The 21,631-nt window shown below is 39.8% G+C and overlaps 1 protein-coding gene across 3 annotated transcripts in view; it reads right to left on the minus strand.

The window, feature by feature from the left end:
* The window catches only part of LRRC8A (leucine rich repeat containing 8 VRAC subunit A), a 547,593-nt gene that overhangs the window by 494,319 nt on the left and 31,643 nt on the right, over window positions 1-21,631 (minus strand). For all 3 annotated transcript variants that reach the window (XM_044058796.1, XM_044058794.1, XM_044058795.1), the window contains exon 2: window positions 14,628-14,749. The gene's annotated coding sequence lies outside the window, so the exon portion shown is untranslated. The remainder of the gene's footprint in view (window positions 1-14,627; window positions 14,750-21,631) is intronic.

Raw genomic sequence — 21,631 nt, forward strand, 5'->3', positions numbered from 1 at the left:
TTTTTGAGATGGGTCATTTCTACAAGAATGTTTTTCTGTTATACACCTTATTCTTTTTGCATTTCCACTTGAGAGTTTTACTTTTTTTTTTTTTTATCCATCCAGTTTGGTAACCAGGATAGTCTGACTACTGGGACAAAAAGGACCCCTTTTCAAACAGACCCCATAGCATAATAAAAATGACTGTAAATATTGAAGAACAACGTTATGGCTGACATAGGAGAAAAAAAAACAACTTCTAAAGGAATGTGGCATTTACAATTACAGGGAGATAATGATATAACAGAATCAAAAAGTACACTGTGCTACATACAGAAACAAAATGCAGAAATGTAATTATCTGGGTATGCATAAGCAAGTAAAGATCCAAAAGTGCACGTCTTAGAGAATTTCTGAAGTGGTTGGAAGGATGTTACTTGCTAACCATCTGAGGAAGGGTGTCTCTTGACATGCATGACGAACAACAGGCATCACAGAATCAAATGAGAGATTTTTCCACAAGTTGGAACATACTGGTGCAGCTAAGAGGTATTAATGGGGAGTAGAACTAAGAGATAAAAGGTTAATATGGGTGGCACAAGAGAGTGGGCTACGTACACGTCAGTTTACAAAGTCCATTGAACATGCAGGAGAAACAGAAATGTAGGTTTTGTAAAAAAAAAAAAAAAAATACTGGAAACAGGTGCACACCTCGATGCTGGTTAAGACATACTTATGGCAGAAGGGTTGTGCACTGAAAGGCATAATAATGTGGCAAGACTGCTGCACTGTGGATTGTGCAAACATTATAGTATTGAAGGGGATGAAAAACACTGGAAACATGAGCCACAAAGCATCATAGAAATTGATGAAATCTACATCACATGGGATCATTAACAGTTCAAAAGATAGATGCTTAAAAAAACAGATATAGCGGTCCAAGAAAAGAAGACAAAAGTTGCATTACTCAATGAAATTGCCACACCCAGTGCCTAGTGCCCTGCATACAGAGACAAAAAGTTATAAAATATCAGGATTTGCAAGCAGAAACGAGAGCAATGTGAAAGAAAAACTACCCAGATAGTTCCAATAGTAGTAGGAGCAATGAGTCTTATAAAAAAAAATAAAAAAAAAAAAAAAAAAACAGTCTACAATCATATTCAGATATGCTACCAATACATGCAACTCTGTACGAACTGCAGGCATCATTACTGGGCACATTACGGGTGCTGTGAAAAGAACTTCTGGCTGACAAAGAGTGAACCAATACTAATTTCATAAACTTTAATCGTACTTTGACTTAGGAATGAGGTCCATGGTACTAGAAACCCAAAGGATTTGGAGAAATTAAAAAAAGAGGAGTAACACTGTAAGACAGACTTGTTGGACAGCATTTATAAACAGAGAAGAGTAGAGTACTTTATGGGCTAGTTTCAACTGTGAGAGACTATGCAGATTAGGGAATTTGAACCATTTTAATGCGAGTGCCAGGCAGCAATAGTAATTTTATTATAGCCTTACTCAAGTTTTTTTTTGTTTTAAAAAGAACCGTATTAATGTTTGTGAGAACAAGTGAAGCATTTTACAGTAATGAAGGCAGTAGGCATGTGCTAGCTACATTAATTCGCAAGTGTGGAGTGAGAAAGTTACTGACTCAATACAGAAGGCCTACACTTACCATAACGTTCCATGCTTGTAGTCCATCTCGCCTACATTCTTGCTTCCCACCCTCCTTCCCCCTTCCTGTATCCTGGATGAACTGGTGGACTATCCATTATGCTGACTGACCTTGTTGTAGTTGTCTGTCCACTTGGCATAGATAGTAATACAAAGTATTCTGTTTATATGTGCATAGTTATTGATAGTTTACTTACTATTATGTACGTAGTTACTTTCTTGCAAACAAGATCTGGGAATTCGCCATGAGGCACCATGGGATAGGGGTTAGCCTTGAGCCAGTAAAAGCTCTCGAGCTTTAGTATCGGTCGAGTGGGAGCCGAGAATCAGCTCCGAACCCATCCAGCAAGAATGTAGGCGAGATGGACTACAAACATTGAACGTTATGGTGAGTACATAACTTCTTTTTAAGCCCCCCATGCTAAAGTTAATGACGGATCTAGTGCTCAGAAGTAAAATCTGCCTGTACTGACCAAGAAATGACAGCAGCAGAACAAAAGTTTTGTTTCTGCCTGCTGTCCACACTGGTAACGTGCCCCTAAGTTCCAATACCGAACATAAAGTTGCTATAAGAACACAACCTGTTGGCATGAATTTTCTGAATGATATGAATTCAAACTCAAACGCATGTCATTATTTAGCGACTTCAGTCCTCAGTGGTTGTCTGAAAACCAGCGATTTTACGAGGAACAAACCAAAAATATGAAACAATAATCCGGACATTCCTCAAAAATGAACGGTAAGTGTAAATGAGAGACATACAGAGTTACATTGTCTTTCTGACTGTACCCGCTGTGTGTTTTATAGCTTTGAAAGCCAGCAAAACACTTGTGATTTTATTTCTCTGTAAGTAATAACACATGGAACAGGTAAAGCTTCATGCACTACAAAGAGCTATGATCGTGTCACCAATCATAACCCCTTATTCGTTCAACAAGAATGACAAGCTTCGCTCTTAAGGTTAATTTCTTGGCATCCATGTCTCAAACACAAAGCAGGTTATAATCAGCGGCCTATATCATATTCCTCCATGTTATGCTCCAAGAAGCAACCATAGCATTTTGTTAGTGGCAGGAACAACCAAGGATGAATTTTGAGAAGGTCCAGAAGACGTCTTATAAGATCCACTATAAACAGGTAATGAGGTCCGATGGCCATTCCCCTTTCTCTACCTCCTCCTAAAGAGCTTCCCCAAACCTGGGTTCATCGAAAAGGTAGGACAATGTCACCCTCTTCATCCGCAATATCGGAAGTGCCTCAGTGTCCTACTACCTCCTCTTACACTTTCCAAGCACATCTTGGAAGGGATTGTCCTAAGGATGAAAGCACTTGACTGGTCTAGACTCCTGGGACTGGTCCTGGAAAAGGCTTCCGGACCCTGTGTCTTACTGACTGGAAGTTATTCGATGGCTACAGGGCTGACAAAACAGTAGGAACAGGCACCAGCAGTAACACAAGCATAACAGTTTGCAATAAAGACACCAACATCTAACATGACCGCACAGTAAAAATTAAGGACACTGGTCCTTGCTACTCAAAACAAACATCAAACAAATCAGGATCAAGCCAGACTCTGGCTACTCAACCTCCAACTACAGGACCAAGACACCCAACAGCCATGGGCCTAAAATCCAGAATATTAATGCCAAAGGCTGGAAGGTCGACTATCCCAACAATGACACTGATAACTGCACACAGAAACTCAAAGGCAGATCCCAATCTCCACATTACAGGGATGCCCAGTGATGGTTGTATCAACACTGATAACATCAACAGAAGCAGTGTCCTTCTCAGAAATGTTGTCCCCCAAAAGGCTGTAGCTCCAAAACTGACCACATCTAGGCTAACAATCTGTAACTTCTGTGTCCGACACTCTAAGCCTAGTCTCATTAGATCTGATAAAAAGCAGCTCCACGGGTAGAAACACTCAATCCAGGAATCACAGATGTGATACAATCAGAAATAAATTGAAGTTAAATAACTTTAATGAATAAAAACAGAAAAATTAATCAAGCGCTTTCGCCCGGTTCCTACCAGGCTTTATCAAGATACTACTCCGTCAAAAGTAAACCCATTTTATATTATTATACATACATCAGGTGATCACTTAATCGACCACTCCTGGTATTAATTATGATAATTAGTTAAGAGTTTGAACATTTTTAAAGGTATTTTTAAAGTATTTTTTAAGATGTTAAAATATTTATACTTCCTGCAAGTCAATAATACTGCAATAACACGTTGTTTTAAAAACTATCTATGAAAATGCCAGGCAATTAACAGGCAGTTAGTTAATGATGAATTTTTATTTTATGTTATAAACTTTCAACCAGAAGTACATGTTTTTACTATAAGGATTTATATTTAGAATATTTTAAGTGCATATTTGTATATATTTTTTAACATTTGTTCTTAGTATTTGCATTATTTTTTTTTAACATTTGTTCTTAGTATTTGCATTTTTAAAAAATTGTTATGTAACACACTGCATGAATTATTAGTGGTTTGCATTAACTACTTATATGTATTTATTTTTATAAGATTTTTTGACACACAAGGTATCTAGATAGTTTTTAAAACAACATGTTATTGCAGTATTATTGACTTGCAGGGAGTATAAATATTTTAACATCTTAAAAAATACCTTAAAAACTGTTCAAACTCTTAACTAATTATCATAATTAATACCAGGAGTGGTCGATTAAGTGATCACCTGATGTATGTATAATGATATAAAATGAGTTTACTTTTGATTGAGTAGTATCTTGATAAAGCCTGGTAGGAACCAGGCGAAAGCGCTTGATTAATTTTTCTGTTTTTATTCATTAAAGTTATTTAACTTCAATTTATTTCTGGTTGCATCACATCTGTGATTCCTGGATTGAGTGTTTATACCTGCTTTTTACTTGGTTTTTGTACTCGTTTTTAAGTTAGTTTCATTAGATCTGATGCTTAAATGGGGGTCAGTGAGTAGAACTAAGATGTTCTGGTATAGAACAAAGCAAAACTGAAGCTTCTCCATCTGCCCTGGCAACAGAGGTAAAGAAATTAGAAATTTTTGCTGGACCTCGACAAGGTTTCCATCATATTTACATAGGTAATCTCTACAGGAAGAATTGAGCAACTTCTAAACTATCTTGCTGATGGTTACAGGATTACATACCTGAGAATCTGAGCAAGAAAATACACCAATTCCAAGAGAGTTTTCTGTCGAAACTTTTTATCATAAGAAGATATGAAAAAGTTACTCTTCTACTCTCAGCTTTTTAAAAATAGGACCTGGACAGCAATCTATAATCTTAATTTTTTGTTCTCCTTCTCCCTCTTCTTTACCCTTAGGTTTAGCTGAGTCATCACTACAGGCTCAATTTCAGAATCAATGGAATTAATTGAGCTTGAAATTGTCTTAGAGGTCAAATCTTCACAGGAGTGGAGATGCAACATGTTCTCCACTGAACATCAATGATTTACCTTTTTGATTCCAACAAGAGAGGATATAAATAGCTTAGTTTTACTCAATTCAAATACATTGTTAATTCACAATTCAGCACTACAATGTTCACCTAAACAATAGGCACAAGGCGAGTCTAACCAGAGATGTTATTTTGTTCCTGTGTTTGCACTTCTTGAATACCTTTACTCTCAAGGTCAATAAAAAAATAGAAGTGAATGGTACACTACATTTACATTAGCCCAGAGAACAACCTTCAGTCATGATGGAACAGCAATAGCATCAGAACAAATGGAATGCAGGAATGTGAAGGTGAGGCAATTAAAATATATATATAAAATGTCCACCTTTAGGGATGGTTAGTGAAGAAGCATTAAAGTGTCAAAAAAGAGAAAAAAAAAAGAATGATCTGATCCTAGAGTCGAGCAGGTTCAAGAAATAAAAATGAAAAAAACTTTTTTCACAAAGTAATACATTTTTGATTAAAGTAGCCTGGGGGCATACCTTTGATGCTAGTCTGACACATGCCAAAAGTGATCTGGAGAGGAAACTAGTTTGCAGAACATTATGGGTAAAAAGGTAGGGGGGGCAAGTGACTGAACCCAATGTCTTACTGTTTATGACGACAGACCACCTCCTAGTAGAATATGGTGTTACATTACTACTGCTGTGATAGAATACTATCAAGAATGCTATCAAGGTTACCAAAGTGAAATAAGTGACTTGTGTACTAAAGTGGAGGCATGTACAGACAAGGAGTATTATAGGATAATGGGATAATAGAAAATAAAAGGCAGCTGAGTCTTGTGGCCATTTATACTATGTCACTACCCACACTCAGATTGACCCTCCTCTCTCAAAACATCAAAGCCAGTAAAGCCTGGCATGAATTTATGAATACTCCTCCACAATTGTCCCTCTCCCCTATGAAGAAAAAACAGTATCACATTGCTTAATTTGTACTGGGAGTCTACAGCAGTATATAAAGGATGGGGTGAAGGGACAATTGCCCTGGGTGCAAAGTTGGGGGGGGGGGGGCTATAGAAAAAAAACTGCAGAGATAGCTTCTCTTTTGATATGCCAGTATAGAAAGGAACTTAAGTTTTTTCTTCAGATTGAAGAGCTGGGGTGGATTGGCTGCTGTACTGTAGAAAGACAAAGAATCTGCTTTCTGTGTTAAGCAGAAGTCTTTTGTTTTGTTCTTCACTTGAAGAGCTTGGGATGGGGACACAAGTTCATGGGACTGAAAAAAACATTAGTCAAGTCAGCCACACCTCTGGGAGTCTATTCCAGAGGTGGGAAAATTTTGTGCAATAAATCTGTTTCTCCACCATGTTTTACTTATCGGCTGAAGATTTAAATCCCCTGCATTATGAACGTGTGTAATTGAGATTTGTGGGGGTGCAAAGATCCTGGGTCAATAAGAAGCTAATGGCTCAGTGTGCAAGGTACAGATCACCCATCGGGAGGCTATAAGACAATGAGTAAAGTAAAAGTGACTCCAGACTTTAATAAACTGGGTTTTTAAGCCAGTGATGATCTTAGTGTGCAACATTTGGGAACGTTCTAGGTACTCGACATGCCTAGTGAGATGCATCCTAAAGGAAGCAATGCACTCAATAATTGACTTAATAAATGTCAAATATAATGGGACAATGACCTCTCTGGATCTGGAAAATATTTCTTGGGAATCAGTTGTGATGAGGAGGGCTTTCTGACCACTGTTACATGATGATCAAAAAAATGGAATCATTAACCCAGGTACTAATACCATTCGCATTTTGGAATGAGGTACTGTCTGGCATACAGTGGAATGAGGGATGGTTTACCAAATGCAATTAAATTAAAATCACTGAAAAGTGTAAAGTCAGTCCACTGTTAGCACACCTGGTGTTCACAAGTGTAAATTCTTACTGAATGGCTTAGGTGTCAGAAGGGAATTTTACAATTACTTCCATTTTGGTTAAAATAGAGGTCCTGGTTTGTTGTCTGGAGGTCAAAAAAGTAAATGCCAAACAAAAGGGGTCCCAGCATGGTGCTTCAGATGCCAACCTCTGTTCATGGACTTGGAATTCTTACTAATTTTTAGTCAACTTTCTAATGTTATGCTTAACCCGATAGTCCTCAGATCCAATGTATAATTAGGAAGTTTTTTTTATAGTTTATTTATGTTGGTGGATCTCGTGACGTCCCTCCTCTGGGTCAGTAATCAAGGAGCCTCAATCCTCACCGGTGAGGGACATTCACTTGGAACAAAAATAGATACACAGTATTTTCAAATGCAGCTCTCTGCACCAAGCACAATTTCCCTCAAGAGCACACAGGGAACACACTCCCATCCCAGAGCTGGGTTTCCCCCTCTCTCACCAGGCTCCAAATAAGATTCCACACTGACCACAGCTGTAGAGTGGAGTCCTCAGCAGAGTGTTCCAAGCTAAGTCCTCCACCACCCTCTCTGTGAAATCACTGCTCTGTGTCCCTGCTCCAAGTAGCCGACACACACACACACACACACACACACACACACACACACACACACACACACACACACACACACCTGGGAAAGGCTGTCACAGATTTACCAGCTATGCCCCTCTACGCAGACTATAAAAGGTAGATTCTGCCACCGGAATACTCCAAAGCCAACTACTTTAAGGCTTTTACAAGCGTACTCATCTATACTGAGTAAAATTAACAAATACAAACGGTAGTGTTTGACCAATGCAGCAAGGCTTTAAGGAGCGGCCATAGTGTCACCAAATAAATAGAAGTACTCTCAAAGGTTAAAATACCCTCTAAAAAACAGACACAATGAAAAGTTCAAATATATTTAATAATAAAAAATAGAAGAATGTAAAAACACTTTATATCTACTTAACTAATCAAAGAAATATTAAAAATAACACAAATGGAAGTTCACACAGATAAAGAAAAACAATACTTAACTAATCTCACTATATTGTTGCTGGCTGCAATCAGAATTGTAAGAAACAATCTTTATAGCCTAAACCAGGTAATTTAATTTCAGACTATTTTTTCAAAGTTACCTGGACAGAGTACCCTCTTCTCTTCCAGTATCCTCCGTTACAATATATTCATTTCAGCAGTTACAACACAATCTGACATATAGGTCTATTTCTGTCCAGCAGGACCCACAGTTCACACACTGTTAAACACAAGCAGATTTACAAATACATTTTCAATACAAGCACCTGTACAAATCAGTTTGATATGCCATGCTGGCATATGTCACGCATCCACTGCCCTATTTCTCCTGGCACAGCTGGCAATACCTCAATTCATCACAGACCACAAAGGTGGTTTGATTTTAAACTTCCCATTATTTATTTTTTATTTTTATTTATTTATCATTTGTTTACCGGGAAAGTATGACTTGGAACAAAGCCAATTTTCAGCGGAGGACCAGGGAGAAATGCTCCAGACGCAAGTCTTTGTAATTATAATTACATCTGGTAGGTACCGTCAGTTCTGCACATGTCTGGGGTTACTGCATGTCAATTATGTGGACTTGACAAAAATGCTTTAATAATATGGCCTTTGATGAACACTGCACATCCCCGTTGGACACTTTTTCGAGTTACATATTTATGCAACGAGGATATGCCCTGGGTGACCATATGGTTGAATCAAACTGGAGTTTAGTCAAAAATTCTACCAGAATGAGGATTGTTACAAAGGGTTAGGGTTTCTTCTCACTACTATGAGATGAAATAACTCCAAAGAAGATAAGTGTACATGAAGGAGTGTGAAGAATGAAGGGCTCTGCATGGGGGAGGGGGGTTAAACTCCCTTAATAAAATGCTCTTTTCTTACACCTTCCCTAACAGACATAAGTTAAAATTTCCGTCTGGATGTCCTAAGCAACTTGCAACACTATACATGAATCTCATAAAAGAACATTTTTATTTATTTATTTTACATTTGTTAACCGGGGGTGTCTGATTGAGCCGAAAAGGCCCCTTTTCAGCAGGGGCCCGGGGAGAAAAGCTCCACAAAGAAAAATTGCAGACACATTTAGTTATTTAGACATGATCAGTATACACACAAATTACAGGAGACATGTTTTTACAGTGGTATGCGGCACATAAACAGTTACAGTGGACAGAACAAACAAAAAAATATTAATTTAAAAATAAAGGTAATTAATAGATTTGTGGTGTACAGCTGAAATTTGGAACATAGGTAGAATACATACATAGTACACAGGTACAGTACATACATTGTAGATTAGCCAGTGTTTGTGAGTAAGATTGAAAACTATTATCAAGTGCTCCAGATTTTGTATGTATGTGTTATCTGCTTTCACTAGCCTGGGGAGCAATCATGGCACTGCCAACTTTCCTTGAGATGTTGCCTGATGAGATCTTTAAAGGAGGCTTTGGATGATGTGTTTTGAATGCTTGTAGGGACAGAGTTCCACTTTTTAGCCAGTGAACTACTATATAGTGCATCTCCAAAGCTATTGTAGCTGTTGGTGACTTCTAGTAGTAGTTTGCTTTATGATCTAAGAGGCCTTTTGGCTAAGTGGTGATGTACTAGGTTTTTGAGGGCAGGACACATTGGGGAGGTAATAGATAGAATGACAGAGGCAGAGCTGATTGTAGGTTAGGAGGTTGGGCAGTTCAAGCCAGTGGAGCTGTCTCAAAGCAGTACAGTGAGGAGTTCTATATGAGCAATTTGCAGCAAAGCGGGCAATTCTGTTATAGCAGGCTTCCATTTTGCTTAGTTCCGTTTTGTTGAGATTAGTCAGAATGGGAGCTGCATAGAGTCGGGTGGATAGAAGTTGGGAGCGAGCAATGGCTGATCTTGTGTTGTTGGTAAGAAATGGTTTGATACGGTAGAGCGACCCCAGTTTGGCATGTACTTTTTTAATAGTTAAGTTGAGATGACTATCAAATTTTAGGTGGGAGTCTATGGTTATTCCCAATAGCTTAGCCTGTGCCACTGGAGCAATTGGAGTAGCATTAGTGGAGTAGATAGTGAATTGACTGTTAGTGTTTTTGTTGGAACTGGTTATAATCATAAGCTGAGTTTTCTTGGGACTCCTATAGTTATGGGCAGCTGAGTATAGAGAGAATTTTCCCATTTCACAGCTTGGTACCTGTCAGTTAAGTAGCTTTGGTGGAATTTAATAGGTGATATTGGTTTAGTTTGTTTAGCAGGATTTGGTGCGAGACTGTGTCAAATGCTTTGGACATATCCAAAAAAAGAGTTGACACTTGTAGGCCTTCATTTTTGAGATGGTTTACTGCGTCTGTGAAGCAGAGGAGTGCTGTAGTGGTACTATGGGCAGGTCTGAAACCATGCTGAGTAGGTGACAGGATGTTGCTGTCTAGGAGATAATTTAGCATCTGGGTATGGATGCATTTTTCTAGGATTTTGGCTGGGGGGAGAGTAAAGCAATGGGTCTGTAGTTATTAAGTTCAGTGGCGGTCCCGCCTTTATGTATGGGTATAACTTAGGATATTTTCCAGAGTTTGGGCACATAGTTTTCAACAACTGATCTGTTTATGAGAGTGGAGACTGGAATAGCAATAGCATCTGCTGTGAGTTTCAAGAAATAGCTGGGGAGCAGGTCGGCTGCTGTTGATGAGGTTTTTAGTTTGGAGAGCATGCTTTTGATTGAAGTGGTGGAAACTGAGGGTAAAGCTTGTATTAGTGTTCTTTGTGTTGGGGGGGGGGGGTAGTGAGGAAGGAACTGTCCTGTGATACTAAGGATAGAATTGAGTTCACAAAGTGGGAGTTGAATTGTGTTTCGATGGGAACTTTAGTGTCAGGGGTGGTTGGTTTGGGGGTAGCCTTTTGGGTGGATTTTAGTAGCTGGTTTACATTTTTCCAAAATTGTTGCGGGTTGTGTTGGTATTTCGTTTGTAATGTTGTGTAGTAGGATTTTTTTGTCCAGCCCAATGCATTTTTTTTTGCACGGTTGCACAGTTCTTGGTACTTAGTTAGGCTTTGTGTTTCTTTGTTTTTTTATAGTAAAGCCAGGCAGTGTCTCTGGACTTTAGGATTTGTTTGGTTTCTTTACTGAGCCAGAGGTTTGTAGAGGTTCTAACCTTGATTCTGCGCAATGGAGCGACATTGTAAAGATGTTGTAGAAATGTTTTGTTGAAATATGCTACAGCCTGGTCAAGTGGGAGGGTTTTTAGGGGGGGTCCAGTCACAGTTACAGAGTAAAGTGTTGAGGACCTCAGGAGAGAATTTTTTTGTGTTTCTAGTGGATATAGTTAGTGGTTTTGCATATGCTTGTTCTACTACGTATAAAGTAAATTATGTTGTGGTCACTTAAGGTGTCTGGGAGACTGCCTATGTGAGGGTACAATGTGGGGTTGTTAGTTAGGACCCAGTCAAGGATGGATTCCCTTTTAGATTTTTTATCAAATCTAGTTGGAATTTGGACTAGCTGCTGGTAGCCATAGAGATTTATTAGATTACTTGGTGGTTCTGATATACAGGTGAACCAATCTAGGTTGAAGTCCCCCAGAATAAGGGTTTCTTGCGAGTATGTGGAAGAACACCAGGATAAGAAGTCTTCAAGGCTAGCAAGTGTATTACCAGGTGGAATATAGATCACAATTGTGGTGATGACCTTTTTAGGGTGAAGTTGAAGTTGTGAGATAAGTATGTCCCAATTATTGGGGGAGGGGTAGGAGTTCGGTAATTGGACGGACAGTTAAGTTTGACTTGTACAGTAAGGCAGTTCCACCCCTTTTACGAAGTGGTCTGTCTTGTCTAATGATATTGTAGCAGGTAGGGAGAACTGAGTTAGCTATGTTTTTATTTAGCCAGGTTTCTGTTAAAGCAACTATGTCTGGGGAGTAGTGTGCTATTGTGGCCTGGAGTTCAGGTATTTTATTTGTGATACTTCTAATATTAATATTTAGCATTAAAAGATGGTTGATTTTGCTGCTGTTGTTGATTTGCCCAGGGATGAAGAAAGTGGGTATGTTATGTTCCGACATTTGTGTTGGAGCAATTTGAGCTGGACAGGATGGATTTGGGCCTGGGTTGGGTGGATATTCCCATTTATGGTGAGCCTGGAGTTAAAATGGTTATACAGATGTTGGAGTTTGGTGAGGAGTGTGAGAAAGTATTGTGTTTTTTGGAGTAGGAATGAGAGCATATGTGTTTAGTCCTGAATTGGTCCGTTATGTAGTTCTTGAATAACTGTGGGCAGATATTATTATAATGTGTGGTGTCTGTATATGAGAGTGCATAATGCAGTGTTGTGCTACAAAGTTTAGGGATATTGCTAGAGTGATAACTTGTGGTGTTTTAAAGAATTATGAGAAGACAGACTAAACTTAGTTGTGTGATAGTCATAGTTATAAAGTTTAAGTTGTTTCTAGGTGGGGGGGGTCTGAATAGGAATTATAGGGTTGCACTATATGTGGATGGGGACGTAGTGTGGGTGATATAAAAAATGCCTAGTGGGAATGAGAATGATTGGGAGTATTTTGTGTGGAGCTAGTTGGTGCGGTATAATGTGATATGACTTGAGGAGGAGGTGATGTGAGGCTGAGTTGTGGGTGTGGCTGTGATTACTATACATGTAGAGGTAGTGGGGGCGGGAGAGAATAGGGGGCAAGGCAGGGGAACGGAGAGAGCCCGAGCGTTAGCGATGGTGAACGGAGCGGGGCAGAGCCAACCAAGACAAAAGAAAAACTAAGTTTTACTTTACAAATCTGAACACACTTAAAACAAATTCCTGAGGTCTAATGGCTTACCAGCAAGCAGATTGTAATTGCCAAGGAGCACTTGTGTCCTGGTAGGAGACTAGAAATTTAAAGATGGCTCCATGCTAAACAGGATTCTAATACAGACTTTGTATTGGGGGAGGGAGATAGCACAAGGGGTGTAAACCAGGTGGCATGCAAAGAAACCAGAGAGGCAATCAGTGGAAATCAGTGAAGGCCTCAGAGAGGGCAAGTAATAATTCAAACTACCTGTAAAGTGAAGGAGAGAAGAGACAGCAAAGTTTATTAAGGTTGGGAGTGTGTCTTAACATTGACTTGCTGATTAGTAACCAGTTTGTGCACAGAAACCAGAGAGGCAATCAGTGGAAATCAGTGAAGGCCTCAGAGAGGGTAAGTAATAATTCAAACTACCTGTAAAGTGAAGGAGAGAAGAGACAGCAAAGTTTATTAAGGTTGGGAGTGTGTCTTCACATTGACTTGCTGATTAGTAACCAGTTTGTGCACAGATTAGAGTAGGGAGATACATTAGCAATGAAGGGGAATGTATAGAGATGCAAATAAACAGGTGGGCCTCCAAGTGCTACAAAGGCAGAAAGCACTGAGAGGGCTGCTTGGTGGTTAATTTAGTCACAGGGATGTGAATTAAATGTATACTGTCTATTGGACAGTTAGGATTACTGTACTAGCGGGGGGGGGGGGGGCACAAGGCTACAACAGTCAGTTTTATTAGCAAGCTGAGAACTGCTAAGAAATACTGCTAATGTAATAGCTTCACTCTCATAAACATACAAGTAGAATGCCTGGGTGGACTGAACCTGCTCTTGAGGCTCAAAATGTATATCCTTGTTTAGTTTGCAGTACTGATTCCTTCTTATACTGTATGGGTGGAGTGGTAGCCACAGACTGCAGATTTACTTGAGTGTGCTCTGAAGAGAGGGAAAAAAAGAGGGAGGATGAAGCTAGAAGGAGAGAAAGACAGGTCAAAGGAAGTAATTAAGAGATAGGAGGGTGTAAAAGATACAAATCTGAGGATAGTGTGGATAAAGCAGGAGAATAGACGCTACTGCTACAGTCTGAGAGTGCTTCAACAGTAACCACATCACAGTGCCATAACTTAGTTTGGAAACAGGTTAATAAATCATGCACAATACATTTATCAGCCAATTATCCTGTGCATACAAGAAAAAGGAAAATGAGCACAACAGCACAGCTGAAGCAGTAGCAGAGACAACATGCCATATGAATCTCATGTAAAAGAATACACCATATGAATCTCATATATAACAATATGTCACACAAATGAGAGAAAAGGTAAGAAATCATTCATGTTAAATATCTGGCTAAAACGTCAAGCAATAATTACTACATACACACAAGTTGTTCATCTTTTAAAAATACAGATTTTCTATGCCTCATCTCTATAAATGTACAGTGAAAACATGGACTACAAGCTTGAAAAATTTTCTCAAGTCCATTCAATACGAAATTAGGAATGTAAAGTCAAACTCCAGGTAGTTAATGCAAACAGGCCTAAATTTCAAGGTAGGATTTATTACAGGAATGCCTTAAGAAAATGCAAGATTCCACATCAGAGTTTCAGATCATAATGTAGTTAACTTGACCTCAAAGCAATTTAAATTCTCCAATCACCAGTGCCCTCAACACAGTACAGGAGCAAAAGCAGTCTCCAAGAACACCATGTATCAGTTTCTTTTTTTTCATGCATTTAACATACTCTACTTTTTACTACACAATGGATTCACATACATAGATGGATGCAGATACAGCAAGAAGATTCTTACCCTTTTGATGCTTTTGTTATCTGTTCTTCAGCTCCTTGTTCAAAAAGATAATCCCACTATGTACATGAACCTTACATACTATGAAGCTGCAGACCTCTCCCAGCGCCATGGGAGTTGCTATTCTGAAATAAGATAGGTTAACAATAACTACCGGAAAGCCAAAAGCCATTGCAGCACATGTAAACTCTCAGCCCATGCAAATTTAGAACAAGTGGTAAAAGTAGGTTTCCATTAAAAGCATACAACATAATGCATCCTCATGCAGCATTACTTTACATTCTGCACACACAATACATGCACTCTATCAAGATACAGGTCTTCAGACTACAAGAATGCAACAATAAACTCATTCTCATGACTGGAACTCGTAACCTGCAATACAGAGAACATAATAATGGAATAACTTTCCTTCTGTGAGGAGGTTATAGCAGCACAACAAACAGATCCGCCTGGGACTTGTAGAAAGGAAGTTTTACATTCACTGTAACTGTCTAAATTCAGTTTAAAACAGATAAAATACCTGTAGACACATGACAGTCAAATGAAATCAATTACCTGATCCCAGAGTAGTGGGCAGTATGAATACCTGGCATGTCACCATGGAAAAATACAATTTTCAATACTTTTCCCTTTTTTATGTGTGTTTATATGTTCTGTCAAAAGGTGTTACATCAGAATTCTAGGATCCTTTTTCTACTGGCTTTGCCTTTACTTTCACTTTGATGTTGTGACAGACAAAAGAAAATAAATAATGGTACCTTCCTAAGCCATTTTATAACTAAAATAACTTTTCTTAAACATCTCATGTGTGCTACCATCGGAGATGCTGGTGACCCAGGCCTGGTTAGCATTCTAGGTAATGGAGGGTTGACCAGTGTTTCAGGGTCTGGAAGCTAAAGACCAGCTGACCTATCTTAAGGGGGGGGGGGGGTGAGAGACTTAATGCTGGATCGCTCCCTAATGCAGACCAGGAATATAACCTACAGGGATCTCACACAAAAGGGATACATGCCAATATCCTGTGATAAACACAAGGAAAATACGCTCAAACACCACTGCAGGCCTGCGCCAGGGGGGGGGGGGGGGGTGCTACAGTACTGCAAGTATTCAAAAATGGCTTAAGCACATGCCTTTCAACCTCCTCTTAGCGCAGGAATCTAGACAAAGCCTGACAAAATGGAGGGAAAAGGTCCAAACGTAGGGAAAGATTTTAAATATTTCTCTTGTACACTAAGAAAATTGCTAGAGTAACAGGGTTTGTGCTAATATACATTTTCTGAAGGATTTGAAGTCGGAAACTCAAATGTACGTCTTTATTTAGTAATTTCAATCCTTGGATCATCTCTGTGATTTGCCAGAAAATCTGGACAGCTGAGTGGTATGCTTAGGCAGCAGTATGCCATCGTCTTTCTTCACTTCTAATCCCCAAAGCAAAAGCAATTAAACACCAGTAGATACTTCCTGCCCTGAAAGGGGGGCACTTGGCAATGGGTCATGTAGGTATACAGCTATGGGAAAAGGAGAACAGGAAATTAAGAGTACAAGAGCCAACAGGAGAAATACAACAGCCCCAATGTCAAAGAAAGGCAAAGTCTACAAAATAAACAACTCCCAGCTGTACCTATTACAACTTAGTTTGAACAGTACAGTGAGATGTGAGAAACTTCCCAAAATGCACTTGGGTTTGTTATAGTCACTGTGTCACTAAATGCAGTTGTACCCTGTTCCTTCTGTACCACATCTGAACATGCAAACTAATTCTAGATTGCAGCACAGAATACGCAAGTTTGGCAGTGCCATTCCCAAGAGTACTATGCACATAAACAGATCACAAATCAGCAAAAAAAAAAAAAAAAGTTGTGGGAGGGACAAGTTCCAGTGAAAATAAAGAACTACAGAGCTGCAAAATAAGAATCAAAGTTAAAGGATTTGTTTTATATTCTAATATCGTCAGACTTGTACAGTTAAATAAACCCAAGTATAAAGCAGTACGACACAAAGAATGACCTAAAAAACTGTACTTAGTTGTTTACGAATGTCTGCTGAAACAGGTGACTTTTTGATTAGGAATTTACAGGCAGCCTCTGTCTCCCAATCTTTAAAGTGATGAGGAGGAAATCAGAAGACAGTGAGCTAACAACAGAAGTTGGTTATGTGTATATCTAGAAGACAGGTTTTGGTGCATAGAATTTAAGGCACAAGAAACATGGATGAAGAACTTTTACACCTGTATTATGGGTGACAAGTTAGCACCTGGCTCCTAGACAAAGCCCTAGACAACAGCAAATTTGTGCATACGGTCTACTTAAGACTTAATCAAGGCCTTTGACACAATCTCCCACTCGGGCATCATTGCTAAACTCAAATATTAAAATAATTCTGCCAAGTAGATAAAGCCGGTGTACTAAAAAGCGAAGTAAACTAAACTATAAAGTAAACCGGCAGCACAGCACTCAATACTTAAACAGCAAGAAATTTGTTATAGCTTGCTAGTACTAGACTTTTCACCAATGCAGGATTCTTCATGCAAATAATCAGGGGATTTGAAACACATAACTTAAATTTATATATATATATATATATATATATATATATATATATATTTAAGCATATATATATATATATATATATATATATATATCTATATATCTATATACACACAATCATGTGACTTTACCTTTAAAATTGGTCACACACAAAAAAGAATACATAGATCAATACTTTACACATACTAAAAATACAAATATCTGCATGTAACTAAAAACCAGATGTTAAAATGTTTATATCTATCTGTATAGCAAAATTATTTAATGTTATCTTTGAGAACAGGCTTTTTTTAATCACACTTTCATTGATACCAGCTGGACAGTGAGCTTTAAAATGGATCTATATCACAACACTGAAATGGCTGAACACAGAACGCCGTTTTGGTTACAAAAAGAATGAACTGCAAGTTATACATATGGCCAGATCACTGATTTTTTTCCTAGGGAAAAAAATGCATGGCCATCACCGTGTGTATAATGCATGTGTCTAGCTGCCTTCTTATGTCAGATATATGCTCACAAATTCTCTCTTTGAACTTTCTATTTGTTTTACTTATATAGAAAGCACTACAGATCAAGCATTATGCCATGTACATTATGCTTTTAGTATTACATGTACCATGGCATCTAAGATGGAATAGTTTAAGACCAACTGGAAGCTTTAAAAGCTGTTTCTGTATAGACATACCTGCAGTATTGACAATTGTTACATTTTGGGTTCTACACTTGGATATAGATACTGTGTTTACATACTTCTGTTCCTTGGAAGATATTTTTTAAATGAGTAGATTTTTTTATACCCAAAGTTTAGCTTATCTACTCCTATGTCTTTAAAAGTAGGAATATATTGCATCATGTACCAGTAATTTTTTAATTCTATCCTGCATTTGATGAGTATGAACAGCACAGGGTAGAACACACCTAAATAAAGCTGTTTTTGTGTCCTTAGATTTATTATTATTGTTTAATAAAAGTAATAGGATTATCATAAAAAAAAAAGAAGTTATGTTCTTACCATAACGTTCCACGCGAGTTGTTCATCTCGCCTTCATTCTTACACATGGGTTCAGAGCCGATCCATCGGCTCCAAGACGGCCGCTTTCACAAGCTGAAGATCTCAGAGTAGCTCGAGGCCAAGTCCCTATCCCATGATGCTGTCTGTCCTACCTCAGATCTAGTTTGCTGATCACAGCATGTAACATATATAACACAACAGATACTCCAAAGAAGTTGCATAACAAGACCCACATGACCACAAGTCTTACTCGTTCTTCGAGAACCTGGAGGGGGAAGGCAGGTGGGAATGTAAGAATGAAGGCGAGATGAACAACTCACATGGAACGTTACAGTACGAACATAACTTCTTTATGTGAAGTTGTTCAATCTCGCCGTTCATTCTTACACATGGGTAGCATCCCAAGCACCCTAATCCTGGGTGGTTCACAGGAGTATATTCCTGAGGACAGTGGAACCAAAGGAAGCCCTGTCCCTGGAGGACCTGTCCACTTTGTAATGAGTGATAAAGGTATGTGGCTTAGGCCAAGTGGCAGCTGTACATAGTGTCCAAAGGCAATCGAGCTGCATAAGCAGAAAAAGTGGAAACAGCCCTAGTGGAATGCGCTTTCACGCCATGTTCTAATGGTTGGTTCACTGAGGAGTATGTAAATTTAATGCAGTCAGTTAACCATTTGGAAAGGGTAACTTTAGACACTGGAAGCCTTTTCTTAGCGTCAGCATGAGAAACAAAGAGTTGTTCAGATTTCTTAAATTAAATTTGTTCTGTCCAAATAGAATCTCAATATTCTCTGAACATCAAGCTTATGCAACATGTACTCCAACTTGTTAGAATGGTTCCTGCAAAAAGTTGGAAGCTCGACAGTTTGATTCAGGTTAGTCTCGCAACACACCTTTGGAAGGAACGAAGGATTAGTCCTCAGTGATACTCTGTCTGGGTGAAACACCAAATATGGGGGTTTGATAGATAGGGCTCGAAGCTCGGACACTCTACATGCTGAGGTAATGGCTACCAAGAAAATTGTTTTCCAAGAGAGGAATTTTAAATGGCAGGGTGATGCAGGCTCAAAAGGGAGGGAGAATAATCCATGACAGAACAAAATTTAGATTCCAGGGAGTAAAAGGTTGTCTAACAGGCGGCCTAAGATGCATGGTACCCTTTAAGAAGGCCATACACAGTCTGTGAGACATTAGGTTAGAACCTTCAGATCTGAGGTGGAAATTCGAAATTGCAGCCAATTTAACTCTTATAGTGGCAGCTGCAGCACCTTCATGAAAAAGCTTAGATAGAAATTCCAGAATCCTAGCAATTGGGGCAACGTAAGGATCAATGTTTTTCTGGGAGGCCCAAATCACATAAAGCTTCCACTAGAAAGTTGTATGCCAGCAAATGGAAGCGATTTGCTAAGATACAAGGATATGCTGTACCTCTGAAGAAAAATCGTGTGACCTGGCTAGGTAGGGAATCGGAACAGCCAAGCTGTCAGTCTGAGGGAATGAAGGGAGGGATGGAGGGTCCCTGACGAATGTGTCAGCAGATCTGGAACTGGGTCCAGAAGCCAAGGTTCCTCCAATTGATAGAGTCGAAGAAAGGGAAACCAAATCTGTCAAGGCCAAAAGGGGGCTATTAAGATTACAGTCCTTCCCAGGGCTATGGCTTTCTGTAAGAACAGAATAGCTCTACTTAGTTTGACCGCGATCATGTTGGATTTCCTCAGCATATGCATTGCTATAAGAAAGCACACTGCCAAATTCTCAAAGCCTCTCAACACAAGGGGTAAGACTCGATTCCCCCTTGCTTGTTGATGTACGAAACCACAGACATGTCTGTCTGTATCGCAATCGTCGCCAGCAGAAGAGAGACGTGGAAGTGCTGCAATGCCAAAAGCACCACTCTCAGCTCCAAAACACTGATGTGCAACTGTGACCATTTCCGTCCAGGTGCCTTGGGCTGTTCTTCCCTGAAAAATCCCCCCCCCACCCTACCAGAGAAGCATCCGTGGCCACCATGGCCGACGACGGGGGAAAAACAAATGATCGACCTACTGTAACTTGGTGGCTGGTCAACCACCAATGAAGATCTTTCTTGCAAGAGTCTATAATCATTATTAAGAATGACATCGGAAGTTGTTGGTAAGACCACTGGGTGAAGAGTAACCACTGAAGAATCCTCATGTGCATACACCCCAGAGGAACAGTTTCAATACTTGAGAGGCCGGTACTCTTTTCCTCTGTAAAATATCCGATACCTGGTCTCGAAGAGGGACTATTCTGTCCAGAGGCAATTTTACCGTGGCAGTGGTGGTGTCTAAATCTGCTCCAATAAAGGAGATACTCTACGATGGCGACAACGCAGACTTGTCAAAATTTATAATTATGCCTAACTGAGAACAGAGATTGTGTGTGTGATCCCTGGACAGAATTAGTTGATGCCTGGAGGTGGCAATAAGGAGCCAGTCCTCCAGATACGGAAACATGCGGAATCCTAGACACCTCAGGTGAGCCGTAACCACTGCCATGCATTTGGTAAACACTCTGGGGGCTGTTGTGAGGCCAAAGGCCAGTGCTCGGAATTGGTAGTGACTGGCTCCCAGCTGGAAACGCTAGTGATCTCTGGATGGTTAGGCCATTTTGATATGATAGTACACATCCTTGAGATCTATACAGCACATCCAATCGCCCATTCCTAGGAAGAGGAGGATCGACTGAAGCATGACCATCCAGAACTTCTCCTTCTTTACGAATGTGATGAGTCTGCTGAGGTCCAAAATGGGCCTCCAGTCCCTGTCTTCTTTGGAACTAAAAAGAATCTGGATTAAGTTCCGGATCCTATCTGGTCTGCTGGGACTGGCTGGATGACTTTTCCTGCAGCCTCTGGATTTCTATGAAGGCTTGATCCCCTGAGACTGGGTGGAACGTCTGGGATTTTCTTTCGAACAAGTGGGGGTTCTAAGAATGGGATGATGTAACCTCAGGTAACAATGTGTTGTACCCAGTAAACTTTAGCAATTCCTAGCCAGGCGTTCGGTACAAAGACAAGCAACCCCCAACTGCCTCCAGAGTAGGACAGTCGGGCCTCCTTTCAGGAGCGCTGGTAGGTCTTACCAAGGAACTGATCCCTGTCACCCTGGTACTCCGGATCCCCTCCGCCGCCGGGGCAGCGTCTTCCATTATTACCCCCACCTCTTCCCCTGGAGGAGGGTTCACTACGTGTGCTCTGGAAAGCTCCTTGGGACTTCCAGAACTACATTTTTCCACCTTTTCGCCCTTTGTGGTATGGTTTAGTAGGTGTGGAAAAATGGACTCCTACGGCAGATAGATTCTTTCCATCTTGCTCAAATCTAGTGCGAGTCTCCTTGACTTTGGGCCCGAAAAGAGACGAGCAATCAAATGGGGCATTAACGAAAGAAGACATGAAGGCTTCCGCAAAGGAGCATAAGCGCA

This window comes from Protopterus annectens, chromosome 16.part0 (assembly GCF_019279795.1).
Source record: "Protopterus annectens isolate FY-2018-M chromosome 16.part0, PAN1.0, whole genome shotgun sequence".
In the NCBI taxonomy this organism is placed as follows: Eukaryota; Metazoa; Chordata; order Ceratodontiformes; family Protopteridae; genus Protopterus; species Protopterus annectens.